Source organism: Marmota marmota, unplaced genomic scaffold (assembly GCF_001458135.2).
Source record: "Marmota marmota marmota unplaced genomic scaffold, marMar, whole genome shotgun sequence".
Lineage (NCBI taxonomy): Eukaryota > Metazoa > Chordata > Mammalia > Rodentia > Sciuridae > Marmota > Marmota marmota.
Window position 1 is genome coordinate 47,429,271 of NW_025999900.1, and position 16,634 is coordinate 47,445,904.

At 36.5% G+C, this 16,634-nt stretch overlaps 1 protein-coding gene across 1 annotated transcript in view; it reads right to left on the minus strand.

Moving 5' to 3' along the window:
* Cep128 (centrosomal protein 128) overlaps nt 1-16,634 on the minus strand; it is a 385,475-nt gene that overhangs the window by 363,040 nt on the left and 5,801 nt on the right. Inside the window, exon 3 of the mRNA XM_048799524.1 lies at nt 988-1,134. The gene's annotated coding sequence lies outside the window, so the exon portion shown is untranslated. The remainder of the gene's footprint in view (nt 1-987; nt 1,135-16,634) is intronic.

Here is a 16,634-nt window from a genome sequence, read left to right on the forward strand (position 1 = left end):
TATCAAGTACCAATATGAAATCTTAACTAGACACCAAGAAAAAAAAACTAAGTGGTATATCTATGCTATATTTAATAAAGAGTACTAAAAACAAATCAAACCACTGGCCTTAGAGCAAGGGGTTTACATTTCCTGATTCTATCTCATACATAAGAGAATAATTATGCCTGGGATCAATCGAAATAATAAAATTTACAGGACAATAATTTTTATTTTAAAAAAGTTGTAATTTGGAAAACTAAACTGAAGAAATCATCAAGCAGAACAGAAAGGTGATACTTAATAAAAACAATGTGTTTACTATAATGGTTGTTGGTTAAAAACAAGCAACAAAATAAACATCCTTGGGGACACTTGATTTTTCTAAGAGCACCAAAATTTGAATAATAATCATTTCTCTGAAGAAAATTTCACTGAATATAAATGGTCTATCAGACTCTTCCAATGAGTAGACAATTTTTAGTTTTAACTTGACTAAAAATAGTTAAAAGTGAAATTGTTATAGTTCTTTTTAATATGGAAAAATGTCAAAAAAGTACAATACTAATATAATAAGAAAATATATACATTACTACCTATAATTAATTAACATTAATGATAAATATCATTCTGACATGCATGCTTCTAATTTTGTAAAAGAAAATGTTTACAACATTATAAATAAAGCCTTAGTACACTTCTACTCACTATTATTCTCATCCCACCTCCCCAGGGAAAACCACTAATATGATTTCATGTACATCCCTCATGCCACATTTTATATTTTTACCACAGGCATAGACACCTCAAAGTTTTTATGATGGAACACATATTATAATCAATAGATGATATCTAACAAGTGAAGATATGGAGCACCTAAAATTAACTCTAAAACAGATGATTTATTTAAAAGCATTAAATAATTTTTTTATTTATAAAAAATTTTTGAGACGATATTTATTGTCTCTAAATGTCACATAACACAGGGAAAAAAGTTCTCTCACTTACCCCAACTTGGATTACATACTTTTAACAAGATAGAATCACACTTTTCAGCATAAGTTTTACTGGCAAACACACACAAAGTCTTCCGCTATTAATTTCAATCACTTTGAGCCATAAAAGATGTTCAAACTCCTGCATCTGATGGAACTCCTGCAGAGATATCAAGAATTAAAGTGAGATACATCTAAGAAATTTACATGGCTTTTTTTTAAGCAACCACGTAAGGATTTTAAATGATGTAAGTTTCATGAATGTTAAACTAAGGAAAATTAAAGAATATATAATAATAAAAACAGATTATTTTCATGATTGATAAAAATTTGGTATTTTCTTCAACTATTACTAACAATGCAAAAGGTCAAATGCACTCCTATAGCTAACTCAAGTGGACACCTACCCTCAGCGCCACAACGCAGAAAGCAACAGTGTCAATTATATCCCTACCAAAAGATGCCAATCCATCATCAGCCAACAACATGACTGTCGATAGCTGTTGTACATTGTGTAGATGGAGACAGAGAAAAATAAATGAGAGTAGAGTAGCCACTGAGGTTGACAAGAGGTTCACACCAAATGATCAAAACCAAGGAAGACCATGAAAATAATTCCTGGGAACCCCTTAATATAACTAACTCAAAAAGAAAAGCACAAAGCAGTAATGTTTATACACTCTTCATTCATCATTAACAATGTATTATTTATACTACAAATTAAAATATGGTACAGTCTAATATCATAGGCAATAAAGACAGCTGACCTCATAAAACTTACTACCAGTAAAACCGTACCTAATGTATTAGACTCATTCAATTTTCATCAACAAAAGCATACTGAGAGTGGTCACATCAGAAAACAAGTGTAACTATGAAAAAACCTTGACCTAATAAGAAATGTAAATTAAACAATGGCATCACTTTCTAACCTATTATTTTCTTTTAAATAATAATATCTATGGACAGTGAGGTTACAGGGAAAGAGCACTCTTGTCTAAGATTATCTCAATTGATATAATGCCTGAATATCAGCAAGCAACTACCTATCAAGATAATTACCATTGATCTAGTAATAATACTTCTAAAAACTTCTCATAAAAAAATCATCTGGAATACATACAAAAATTTATATATAATGATATTTACCCGAAGTTGTACTAAAGGGACAATAAAAATAACTTAAAATTTCAAAATACAAGAGAATGGTTAAAAATACAGAGCATCCATATATTTTAAGAGTATAATGATCTTAAAATACCTTATCCTGTTTCTAGAGAATATTTAATGGCAAAACAAGGAATAAAAGTATGAATTTCAGTTTTATAACAAACACTATGTTATCTGGATGCATATTAATTACCCTTATATAAATTTAGAGGCACAGGAAAGGGCAGGAATAAAGGAGAGGAAAATATACCAAAAGTATATTAACCATCCAGTGTGTACAGCTAATTTCTATTGTTTTAAACATTCCTGTCCTTCATGAATTTCTATTGTTTTAAACATTCCTGTCTTTCATGAACTTGTATTATTATTGTATAATCAGGAGGGAAAATATGTTATTTAAAAGAAAGAAAAACAAGTATAAAGATCACCTTCAAAGATCACAGGTTAAAGGGATGGGGTTGTGGCTCAGTGGTAGAGTGCTTGCTTAGCATGTGTGAAGCAAGTGTGGTTCTCAGCACCACATATACATAAATGAATAAAGATCCATCAACATCTTTAAATTTTTTTAAAAAAAGATTGTAGGTTAATAGGCTAACAGCAGATTAACAAACCGGCAACCCAAATAATCAGTTAAAATTAAAGTTCAATATTCAGAACTCCCTTTTCCTTGGAACATATTTCATTTTCCTCCCTGGTAACTTCTTGCCCTTATATTCTAGTCTTCTGACATCTATTGTGGTAGGGCCATGTCTCTAGTTCTCACTAACTAATTTGACAAAATGGGATCACAATGCCAGTCTCCACAGTTCATACTAAAGGGCACTGACTAGCTACAGAAACCATTTATCATGAGTTTATAAGCTAATTTATAAGCTAACTTTTCTTCAAGTTGTGTACTATTCTCTCTTTGTACTTATGCTAAAAGATAGTTACTAGATTAAAAAGCTGACTCAAAGAAAAATTCTAAAGGCCAGAAAGAACTTAAAAATTGAAGGACTATGTGAAAATATATTAATACAAACTAATATTGCTTATGCAATCAAATTTTACTTTGAAAACCAAAAATGGTTCATGAGTGACATATAATCAATATTGTAATTTGAAGCCCAAAGAGTTATTAAGTATAAAAGCACCTGTATATACTCAAGGAAATTTTTAATCATTATTTTTAAAAGTTTAAAAGAAAAAGTCCAAATTGAGTGAGAATGAATTTCTCACTCAATTTGAACTTTAAACATTCCTTATGATAGAAATGAATGAATTAATAAATATGAAGAATGATTGTGCTCTTGAAGAAAAATTTAACTAAAGTGAATTTTCCAAATTCTGGTTTTAGGTGAAAAAAGTCTGTCCTTCAATTAAAGAAGGCAGTAATTGATAAAACAAACCTTGTCACTGACAAGAAAACAACATTTGTGCTACCTGTTTTTTAGACCTTTCCAGAGACTAAAGAGGACTAAGATGTGTGACCTTGGGTAAAAGTCTCTAAAATCTTAGAGAAAGCTCAGGATCTGGAGAGCAGATGGTTGAATTCTTAGAACAGTTATTTAGTTGCTCCCAACACATCAATATTTAAAGATATAAATATTGTTGTTTCTGCCTTAATGAAGCTTATAAAGAAGACATACAGCCACCAAAGCAAGTAGCAAACCCCCATCAATTCACTCCTACTGAGGATCTAAGACAAATGCCCACATGCAAACCTGAACACAGTGACCAGAGAGAGTAAAACCTTGTAATAAGAGGATTGGAAGAAAGCCTTTATAAACTCAGGTCCACCTCTTTTGTTATTTGACCTAAAAGAGCCATCAGATTGTCTTCACTATAATGATGCACATTTGTATGTATGAGAGCTATAATTTATTGATTCTCAAATCTCTTTTCCTCAGAGTCAGTTTAAAACAATTAGGATTTGCAAGCTGTTCCATAAAAGATAAGCACCCAACATCAGGGATGATATTTCACAAAGACTGACTAGTGCATGTTAAGTAGGTGATTGCTTCTATAGCCTCCATTGTGCCTCAGCAGTCCCTATCTATGGCAGCTGTCCTCAAAGAAGATGTTCAAGGTAATGATGATGATATTTAGAAGGGAAATGGGAAGTATATTTTAAGACTAATCATAAAATAAATTCAAATTTTAGAATGTTTTTCACAATGATTCAATAGCCAAAGGATTTGAGAGCTCTGCCTCAAACCCTTTCCATATAAAAATAAAATTCAAGTAAGATTAAAATCAACTGTCCAATCCATCAGCCTGTTATAAACTATTACTACATTAGAAATTACAGATCAAAGTAAACAAGTAAGTCACATTTTAATGGGAGGAATAAAAAGTATGAGAGTTATTTCATATGGTGAGCTAAGAAATAAGACAAATTCTAGAGGAGTCAGGTCAGGATCCTTCCACCCATCTTGAAAGATGAGTACAAGTTTGATAGATGGTTAAGATCAAGTAATAGAGTCCAGTTAAAGACTGTCTTAGAGAAACTAGAGATGGCCCAAATATGTACAGCTCTTTTACCTCTCCCATGAGCTTTGCTACCTTCATGTGATTTTTGTACCATGGCTTGCTATGTATGGGTACGCTTTTAAAAGAATTCTCTTGTGAAAAGAAAAGAAAAACATTTGAAAGCTACTAATATAAAGGGGGAGAAAACAATCTTGAGCAGGAAGTGACATGGTAAAAAGGACATCCTACAGAGCTGAGTTTAGACACCATCGCAACCCATTAAGTGCACATATAAGCCAATGGCAGTAGAGACAAAGAGTGGCAGAGATGAACTAAATATGAGACAAAGAATAAAAGATGAAATACAGATGTCTGATCCTGGTAGCTGGATGGATTATGGACTACTAAAATGAGTAAGTAAGAGAAAATTATTGTAGGGAAACATAAACAGAACTTTTCCAAGTTTCAGGTAGGAAGGAAGAGTCAATTTGTATATCATGGAAGGAATTCAAGTAAAGATGTCTAACATGCACCTGGATATGTGGTATTAAGGAAATGCTGGGAGATGACAGAATGAGAATGGATGAGACCAGAAGAAAAAAAAATACATAGTAAAAAGAACAGCAAGGGAAAATCCCTGAAGAACCCCAACATACAAAAGGCAGAAAGAAGGAGCCTAGCAAGCGAGACTCAACCATGAAAACTAAGTAGGAAATCAGGTGAATGGTATAACAAAAGTTGTGGAAAGGAGGGTTTGAAGAAAGTGAGAAAAGAACTCGTAAAAATTTTGCCAGCTAATTTACTGTCTCTCAACTCCGAACGTACTCTCCATTCTGTTCCTTGTAAACAGAAACTTTAAACACTTCTCCTTTTTAGTTGGTGTAACAGTAAGTTTTGCCATAGAGGATACTAGAAGGACAAGACAGGAGGAATGGGTTTCTTATCTTGGTTCCAAAGTTTTCCATTTGCTGCATTTCCATTTCAGCATCCTGCTGAAGGACAGTCAATCTCCATCAAGTTTTAATAGCGCCACCTCCCTACTCAGATTCCCAGTGAATGGCAACAGGTACCTTTGCAGTCAATCTCCCAACTTCAGCCTACATACACCCCAGAGATGTTTCCTGATATCAGTCCTGGTTGCAGCTCCCTGCCCTTCAGCCATATTTGCCTTGTCCTAGAACAGTATTCAGTACTTGTCCAGCGCTGGTCTAAGATACCCAGTCTTGCCACTATCCAATGGTTCTGAATCCCAGTCTCCAGGAGGGCCTCCCTCCAAGTTGATACCTGCCTTGAATACTTTCCTTCAATCTTGGGAATTCTGAGTTCTCTCTATTCCTTTAGAGACAATCCCATTACATATAGTCTCTGTCACATCTATTAGTCTCTGCAACTGTAGAATAAAAGCATGGCGATATGGAAATGAATGAGGTCATTTGGTTTGGCCTATAGTGGTCTGAATTTGGTCCATGGGAAATAGCTTACCAACCCCTACTTTATGTTAAACTTATCCTGTTCACATTTCTGTGCGGTGTCTGTCTCCCCTGTTTAGAGAGAAACTAAACTCTGATACACTAATATAACAGGTCACATAGGAACAGGACTAGAAAGCATCCTTTGGAACTGTTAGTGACCATATCAAAAGCAGACTGAGTAAAGCAGTGTAAGTGAGGAAGGTGCCCGGTTGTACAGTAAACAGGAGGTAAGGAGCAGCAGCAATAAGTATAAATCACTCTTTGAAGAAGTCTGCATATGTAAAGACAGAAAGAAATAAATGAGTAGCCAGAAAGGGATATTTACTCATGGGATATAAGCCTCTGATGAGAAAATATTGGGGATTCTAATACAAAACAGGTCCAAGATACAAGAAAAAAGACAGCAGACTTTAGACAAGAACTACCACTAATAGGGTCCATGTAAGCAAGCACTTATTTGGGGGGGTCTTGTATGTACAACACCATCTGAGGACTTTTTTGCAAGCACTGTGATATATTTCCCCCACCCTCTGGAGTTAGTTCCCAGCTTTCAAGCCTCCTGCCTTAACATGTTACACAAATAATGGCCTTTACTCTAAAACTATTTAAAGTGCAGTACCAGAAGATCCAGCAAACTGTGGCATAGCCAATTATAAGGGTCAAGGAGAAAATAATGATGTTCTTGCTGAAGAACTTGAAGACGAAAGTTTAATAAGCAGATTTGAAAAGTAAAAATCAATATGAAAGATTTTTTAAAAACTGATAAAGCAAACACGTACCTTGATTTTACAATAGGAACACATCGTAGGAAATCAGAATATGAGGTGCAAATATAGAGCCACCACTCACTGAGCACCTAGGTGGGACAGGAACTTTGCAAATAGAAAAGTGTCTCAGTAAAGGTTAGCTTATCCTCTTATCAACCTTGCAAGGCAGGATTTGTAACCTCTCTGAGGGCAGAAATGATATCTTATTTACCTCTCTATTCCCTGCTTCAGAATACCATCTGACATACTCAATATTCTTGTCTCAAATGAATAAAGTATCATCTTTTTTGAAAATGAAAAAAAAAGAGAGAGTCCCAGTGGCTACACAGCTAGAAGAGACTAAATTCAAACCATAACTTATAGATGCCTTTTAAATAAATAGGACACCTCGCAACTTGAAATATATGACATAAATCAAGTCAAATTTTTTCATTTTAACTTGCTGTTTTGCTGGCATGCGTGCGGCCAGGGTTCGATCCTCAGCACCACATACAAAGACGTTGTGTCCGCCAAGAACTAAAAAATAAATATTAAAAAATTCTCTCTCTCTCTCTCTCTCTCTCTCTCTCTCTCTCTCTCTCTTTAAAAAAAAAAACTTGCTGTTTTGTAAAATTGCAAGAATACAAATGATACAATACTACCTGCTTGCACTTATAGAAAGGTGTGATAATGTTCAACTTTATTAAAATAATTGCTATATATTTGTAGTCTTCTATGAACTAATCTCTGTACTATCTACCTTCTATGTACTCTCACTTAATCCTTATAATATTATTATCATCCTCATTTTATAGAAAACTAAAACATATAGAAGTAAAATAACTTAGTAACTGGCAGAGTCAGAATTCAAATCCAAAGAGTCTTATCTCCAAAGTCCAACCTTTTAATTACTATGCTATTTCATATGAATGTCGGTCAAGAAAAGGTGGGGTCGGGGATGTCAAATAATGAGAAAAGGAACTCTTCTCTAAAAAAATAATAATAATCTGGTAAGAACAATATTTATTGTTGAAATCAACATTCTGAGTTCCCAAAAATCCCAGAACATACTAGAGCTAGTATAAGTGAAAGAAACAGAAGAAAAAAGAAAATGAATGGTAATAGTGATCATCATGGCAGAAGCTGAAGTAAACAATAATGTTGATAACCAACACTTATATGGCCTTCATTGTGGGCCAAGCCCTGTTCTAAGCACTTTACACGTTAGCTAATTTAATCCTAACACCAGCCATACAAAGTAAATACTGCTGCAATCCATTTTATATGTAAGGAATTAAATTTCGGAAAGTTAACTTGGAAGAAATAGAATGCTTTCTTTCACATATGCATACATGCACGTGCACACATACACACACCCCACTATTCCATGAGAGAAACCTGGTAGGCTCAACTCACAAGCTATATTTTTGTTCCTCAATACTGAGAGGTCCACCCTGGTCCAGCACCACTAAGTATAAGGGAAGAATCACATGGATAAATGTCCATGCAGCAAGAAGTACAAAGACATGTTTTCTAGGAAAGTCCATGCAGCATACAAAATGACTGATTATGCAGACATGCAAATGTAGCTGCTCAGATGACTACGTAGGTATCTGTTAAAAACCAGGAAATTTCAAAAGAAAATTAGGTTACTTAATACCACCCCCCAACAGAATTACACAAATATTTTAGACTCATATAACCATAACCCTTCTAAAATAAATGAGGCAGTTGAAAAAATTAAATAAAAAGAAAACAGGTCAAGATTTAAAAAAAAAAAAAAAGAAGAAAGAAAGAAAGAAAACTTCCACAAAATGATTGCTACCAAAATTCTGAGATGAATTTATTACTTGGCTGAGCACTGAAATTATATATACTCTTGCATTTGTAAATAGAATTTTTAAAATAATACAATATTTCCAAAATAGCAGACAAGAGTTAAGTTTTCAGAGAGTTCACACAACCTCTAATAGTCCAAATTGCCACAGACTGAACAAGAGATCAGCATGAACAAAAAGAGTTTACTCTGAGTTTCTGGCCATTTGGCTTAAATCAGACAATAAAAATTGGAGGACCTAGACAAACTCAACCTACCAATGTGTGTTTAACAACAACACTATTTTAAAACTTTAATTTGAAAACAAATAATTCTAATTTCAGCTTCTCTTGAAAAATCCAAAGGTCTGGCAATGCTGGGAATAAATATTCCCATGGCAAAGAATGTAAACAATGTCTTCCCTACAGTTAGGCAGGCATCTTCCCATTTGCCCCAATCCCAACCAGGCCTGCTTCACACAATGTGTTACTGAATTGGTCCCTCTATCTTAGTAGCTGATTTTGCAATCCTAATTTGCAAAAAAAGCAGGAAAGGAAATTTGGAAGAATTACTGCCCAGGTGAGAATCAGCAGTTCAATTAGGAAGAATTAATCAGGATTAAATATGTGAAAGATACACTCTCCTCTACGGAACAGAAGACAAATAAGGGAAAACAGACTACAAAGACTGATGCTCTGACAGAGCTTCCACATTAGTCATGGTGTTTTAGTCAGGTTTTGCATCACTGTGACCAAAATAATTGACAAGAACAACTTAGAGGAGGAAAAGTTTATTTTGCCTAATGGTATCAGAGGTCTCAGTCCATAGATGGCAGCCTCCATTGCTGTAGGCCCAAGGTGAGGCAGAACATTATGGAAAAGGTCATGGCAGAGGGAAACTGCTACCCTAATGGAAGCAAGAAAACAGGGGCAGGGAGGATGTGGACACAGGGAAGATGCACCCCTCCAGGACATGCTCTCAGTGACCCACTTCTCCAGACACACCCCACCTGCCCACAGTTACAATCTATTCAAACTAGGATGAATGTTAGGTTATAGCTCTTACAATCAATTGACCTCTGAATATTGCAGAAACAAAAGAGCTTTGGAGAGACATCTCATATACAAACCATAACATTTATCTCCCACAGCCTTAACAGTTTCAGCTCTGCCCAAAAGTCCACATCCAAAGTCTCATTTGACTCAAGGCAAACTCTTTGGCTGTAAGCCCTTATAAAACTCAAAAGGGAGTTACATATATCCAATATATAGTGGCACTCCTATTCCAAAAGGGAGAAACAGGGCCACAGAAAGAAGTAATGGGGCCAAAGGAAAACCGAAATCCAGCTAGGCAAACAACTCCCATAACTCTGAGTACAGCATCCAGGACACATGTCGGCAAGATATGCTCTCCAAAGGTCTTAGGCAGTCCCGCCCCTTTGGCCTTACCAGGGCAGTGTACATGGCCTCTTCTTTCTGGCTGCCTCCACGTCCAGTAGCTTTTCTCTGCAAACAGTCTATGAAATGGCATCTCTTAATTCCTGGCATCTCCATTTCACTTCTGGCTTCACTTCAGTTTCATGCATATCACCCCAAAGGGCAGCCCAAAGGGACTCCAACCCTACTACACTTTGCCTGCTATACTTTGCCAGTTCTCAAAGCAGCTGAGCTTCCTGGGATCAGGGCTACAGCACCCTTTAAGTGTCCCAGTGGCTCAGTTTGGTGAAACAACTTCCTAGGATCCCTATGTAAGCAGGGTGGCCCATGATTTCTTCTCATAGGAATATTGCCTTCTATATCCTTGAGCCTGCAATGGATGTAGTCTTACAAATTCCTGAGATGCCCTCAAGCCATCTTTCTTATTGTCTCTGCATCTCTTTAGAAGCTGCAATCTCTGCAAGATGCACAACCTTCCTTGGCCCCAACCTTATACTCTTTTCTGGCCAAACTGCAAGTTTTTAAAATCTTTAGCTCTGTTTTCTCCTCCAGATTCTCACAATAAACTTAGCTAAAAGCTGCCAGCAATATCCACCCCACTAATTAAATGCTATGCTGCCTTGAAATTCCTCCACCAGTGTAATTGGTCCATCACTTTTAAATTCAGGCTCACACAGAATCAGAACATGGGCAAAATGGAGACAAGTTCTTTACTAGAATATAACAGGAGTGACCTCTAGTCCAATTCCAAATGGAGCCCTCATTTCCCTCTGAAACCTCACGAGCACAGTCATTCCTATTGGCATCTAGTCTTCTGAGTCTCCACCAGAATCCCCCGTTAAGCTTTGTTTTCAAAATTCTAAGGCTTCTCTACCCTGCAATTTCAAACTTTTTCAAATTCTTCCCACAAACCATTTCCAAAGGCTTCTGAACTACCTGGGTCAGGTTAGTCACAGCAATGACCCTACTCTCAGTGGCAATTTCTGTTTTAACCAAGTTTTGTATCACTGTGACCAAAATACCCAACAAGAAAAACTTAAAGGAGGAAAAGTTTATTTTGGCTCATGATATCACAGGTCTCAGTCCACAGTCAACCAAATCCACTGCTGTGGTCCCAAGATGAAGCAGAACATCATGGGGGAAGGGCATGGAGGAGGGAAGCTGCTCCCCTCCTGGCAGCAAGGAGGTGATCAGGAAAGGGAGTTGTGGTAGACAGGGAAGATGTACCTAGAAGGGTACACCAGCCTCCATTGATCTACCTTCTCCACAACCCATCTGCCTACAGTTACCACTCAGTCCATTCAAAGTAGGATAGACTCATTAGGTTGCAGATTTTACAATCCAATCATTTCATCTCTGAACATTTCTGCATAAACACAAGAGCTCTGGGGGCAAGATCTCAATATCAAAACCATAACACCATACCTATAAACTATAAAATGAGGATGAAATATTGTTACTGAGCAAAAGGATTTGATTTTAAGCAAACTACTTAGAAAGTCTTCCCATTACTGTGTTTACCAGAAACTAAGTGGGAAAAGAGGGACAGCAGTGTAATACATTATATAATGTGGCCGAAATTCTTATATACACTGCCCTCTCACCATAAGTAGTTACCTGCCAAGGACCCCCAATTCTGGGCTCTGCTTGGTCAATAGGATTTTAGTGGTTGTGATACAAGTAGAGGCTTGAAATGGGAGTATGCAGTGGCACATGTTCTCTTGCAAGTCTTTTCTTTTCATCTTGCTCTAAAACTCTTCCTGAGTATGAGGACATGCCCCAGTGTCTTCCAGCTTAGCTCAGCAGACCAGCCAGCTCACCCCAGACAAGTGAACGAGTCTGACCACAATAAACAGACAGCCTAACTGACCCATTGTCCAAGCATTAAACATTTATTGTTGTATGCATCAATGTTTTATCGGTTATACAGAAATGCTGATATATACAGTTATAGAGAGATATATATCATAAGCATATGTATATAGGTATATATGTATATGTGTATACATACATATATATTATCTATAGTTTTTACTAATAAGTCATTTGCTTTGGTTCAGAAGATAATTGATTTGCTTAAGTTTCCTCTGGACCCTACTAATCCTTCAGAAGAGATGGTTTCAGACTGCAGATGTATGTGATAGTCTTCTTATAACGATGGAAAGAAAAAAGGCAAATCCAAGTTAGGATGCAAAAAATAGGCATAAGCAGTTGATATAATACATGACAGGCTAGAAGTTTCTGAGAAAAAAAAATTCAAAGCAATTTTAAGTAGCAATTGGAGTATTTGTTTCCCCTAACAACTTCAGTTTTTCATGAAAAACAAGTTGTTTCTTAAGCATTTCATAAAGCATACTTGTTAAAAAGAAACTATTCTTGACTTTCCTAGTGAACCAAAAAACAATGACAATTTTAACAAAGGGAAATATTTCTTATTGTCATTTATACCTTAAATTTGCATATGGCTTTAGAGCTTAGAAAGTCTTTACGTTAGCATTTTCTCATGTTTTTATTTCAATCCTATAAAGTTGATATAATTACAACTTTACTTTTGCTACTAAAATAAAATGAATGTTTAAGTACTTGCCCACAATCGCTTTGCAAAAAATTATAATAGCAGAACTAGAACCCAAATCTTGTATTTCTAAGTACATGCTTTTTCCCATTGTATTCACACATGTAAAAAGCATTGTTCAAGTTCCAAATACATCACTGAAAAGTTTCCTTTGCCCTTTGCTCCTTATTTCTCATGATCCATGCTTCTCATCCTCTCCAGAAATGCATTTAAAGTCAGAGTATTCTTTAAATTCTTATTTACTTGGAAATAGAGATTTAAAAATTAAAATAAGATGGTAAAGTGTTAAATATGTAAATCTACTATAAATCCAACTTTCTACAGCTATTTTAGGATGGCTTTAAAATAATCTTTTTTCTTGTTAAGAATGATTACAACCTCTTTTAGACAGGAAAATGTTCCTATATTTTTAGAAGTCATATCCTAAAGCCTTATTTTAAAATAAATAAATATTATCTTTTGGGATGGTATATGTACACAGCTTTCTTTTCCCACCATTCTTTCCCAATCCCTATATTTTCTTTCTTTCTTGCCCACCATTTTTTTACTTTATACCTTTACACCTTTCCCTTAACTTTTCTATAATAAAGACCCAGAATACATTTTATTGTACTTATTAATATATTTACTGAAAAGTTATCTGAATTTTAAAAGTAGATAAATAGAATGATATATATTTTCTTTCCAAAATATAATAAAAATTTCTAAATTAAAAGGGACTTATCCATCACTGCATTTGAATCCTTCCCAAATGTATTAAATGCATAAATTAAGATACATAGGATTAGAAAAGAATTAGAAAAGACCAAAAAGGAATTGGTATCATTTAAAATCAATTATATTACAAAATTGAATTTCTGAGGTACATGGAGTGGACCCCAATTAAGAATGCCAATTCTAAAAACCTTCAAAGATAATAGCTAAGGCTTTAACATCAAAAATTGCTATATGACAATGACTCTACAAATAGGTACCATGTCCATCACAATATATTCCTGAGAAAAAAGGCTTAGAGAAACTAAGGCACTCAAGGTTACACAGCTGCCAAGTGTGCAAATCTTTAAATCTTTCTGGAAGGTGGAGTGTCCTAACCAGTTATCCCTTGTCATTGCCCTGGGCACTACTTACAATTCAGGACTTTTCTTCACTTGTACCTAGCCATCAAAATAGCTTTCTAACTCTGTTTCCCTATCCTTTCCAACCTTCACTGACTCACCACTGCCCATTGGATCTAGGAATCAAGAATTCAAGACCCCAGTTACTCACCTTTCTCTTAAGAAAAAAAAAAAAAAAATCATGGACTATAAAGGCCTACATTCTGCTATTACACCAGCTATTCCCCTATGTTCCCAACCCTCATTAGTATTGGAATGCCTTCTCCTGTTAATATTCCCACCTACATAAATTCTCATCCTTCCAGGCTAAGCTTAAATAATACAATCTCAGGGGCTGGGGTTGTGGCTCAGTGGCAGAGCACTTGCCCAGCATGTGTAAGGCACTGAGTTCAATCCTCAGCACCATGTACAAAACTAAATTTAAAAAAGGGGGGGGGGGGCTGGGGTATGGCTCAGTGGTAGACCACCCATGGGTTTAATCCCCAGTATAAAAAAAATTTAATTAATAATAATAATAATACAATCTCAGTGAAGTTTCTTCTCTCCAGCCAGAAGTGATCTTTCTCACAGTTCCGTAACACAGCAAGACACTAATTAAATACTACAGGAAATATAATTATTGGTGTCATGGATGTTTTGTTTTCATTTTCCCAAATACATCACACTCATCACACTTTCAGGCCTACCCTACACTTACCATCTAGAACATTCTTGTCCCTTCTTTTCCCTTGACTAACTCCAACTTTTCCTTCCAGTCTCAGTTCAGAGGAAACTTTCCCTTGAGTGACTTCCTTCACTGCCCCAAGTGCCCTCTGCTGCATTCCCACTGTGGCAGGACCTCATCACATCCCACAGGTTGCTAATTGGCTGTTTACCTGTCTGTCTACCTACTAGACTCTAAATTTCATCAGACTATTTGTTCATAGTTTCCTATGGTTTGTCCTCCAAAGATTTATGTGCCGGATGCTTGGTCGCAGTATAGGGATCTTGAAAGGTGGAGGAACCTTCAAGAGGTGGGGACTGATTAGAAGGAAGGTGGTTCTGTCACGGAGACATCACCCTCTGAAAGGATTAACAGCTGGATGCTGGGAACTGGGTTAGGTTTTCCAGGATTTAATTGGTCACCAAAACAATGGGTTGGGAGCTGGGGTTATAGCTCAGTATTTGAGCGCTTGCCTCGCATGCATGCATTCATAAGGAACTGGGTTCGATCCTCAACACCACATAAAATAAATAAATGAATAAATAAAACAAAGATATTGTGTCAGAATATATATATATATATATATATTTAAAAAATGGGTTGTTAAAAGGAGTTTCGCTTTCTCTGCTGCCTCCCTTGCTACTTCTCTTGCCATGTGACCTCCCCTCCCCCTCTCATTGCCCAGGCAGCCAGTGGGGTTCTTCTCAGATAATAGCATGGTGCTGCATGGACTATCTAGACACTGGGATTGTAACCCAAATAAAATTCTTTCCTTTATAAATCACGCAGTCCCAGATATTCTGTTACAGCAAAACAACAGCAAGAATTACAGCCTCTGGGACAGGAGTCACCTGTGTTTCTCCTTTGCTACCAAAGCAATAAAACTTCTTTTTCCTTTTTCTCAAAACCTGTTGTCTTTACTGGATTGGCTTCAGGGACAAGGACCAAGATTTCAGTGACAAATTTAGCACCACACCCAGATGGGACCTGAAAGCAGCCCCTGCTCCAGCTTTCTTGGGCAGGCTTGATTCTCCAAGCAACCTCACTTCTAAGCTGAGGATGCAAAGTAGCTGGCCAACTAAATTGTTGAGAGCCAACTTCAAGAGAGTAAGAAAACAGGTGAGTTTGTCTCGGGTCGAACCAGAGGAGCTATTCTGGTGAGCAAAGGGAACTGAGGGAATAACTGAGGAGTTCTGGCAGCTGCCAAACTCCTTTTGCTTTGGGGAACTCCTGCCTTCTCTCCCTGAATGGTACAGATTGCTCCATGGTGATCCACTTTGAGAAAAAGGAAACTGAACTCAGTAAAGTTGCAACACCCTTGGACATCCCGTAAATCCCTTGGTGTGTATGCAAGACCCTTGAGTCCACACACCTGGTCCTTCTTTGTGGGGACATCTGTGGTGCCACTGGTATAAGAGTCATGGTTAAGCAGGACTCCAGAACCTAGGGATATTTACTTCCTTCTGGTCTGTTCTAGGTTCTCATCTGTTTGTTGACCTTGGGTTTGGGAATTTCCTCTGGTTGTCTGCCTGTGTTTTTGTTTATATCTGTTACTGCCTTCTTTTAAGACATGGCCAATACTGCACTGATACTATAGGTAGTCTTTTGGGAAAGATCTTGACTGGTTTATTTTAAAGGTTTACATCTGTCATCCGTGGTTGTGGGGCTCCTCTCTGGTTGTCTGTTTCTTTTTTATACAATCTTGCAATTGTAGTTGGTCTGTCAGAGGCAAAGTAAGTTGAAGATAGAGCCACCTATAGGTATAAGCCTGTCTAAGATAATGTTTTACTGTAATGATCTAGCTTTTGAATAGCTTTCTGAATTATTATACAATCTTGCAGTTGGAGTTGGTCCGTCAGAGGTAAAGTAAGTGGAAGAAATTTGTATGTGTGGGTCTATCTGTTTTAAAGGTTTCCATCTGTCAGCCATGATTTCAGGGATCCTCTCTGGTTGTCTTTCTGTGTTTCTTATTTTGTATCTGCTACTGACTCTTTAGGACATGGACCATGCTATGTTGATCTTACCAGAAGTCTCTTGAGAAGAAAGATCTTGGACTACCTATAGGTATAAGCCTGTCTAAGAAAAAGATGTTTTACTCTAACACAATCTAGCCTTTGCGTGGTTTAGCCTGAGCTATGTTTTTCTGAGTAAAGGGAAATACTGTAGAAAAAGTGAA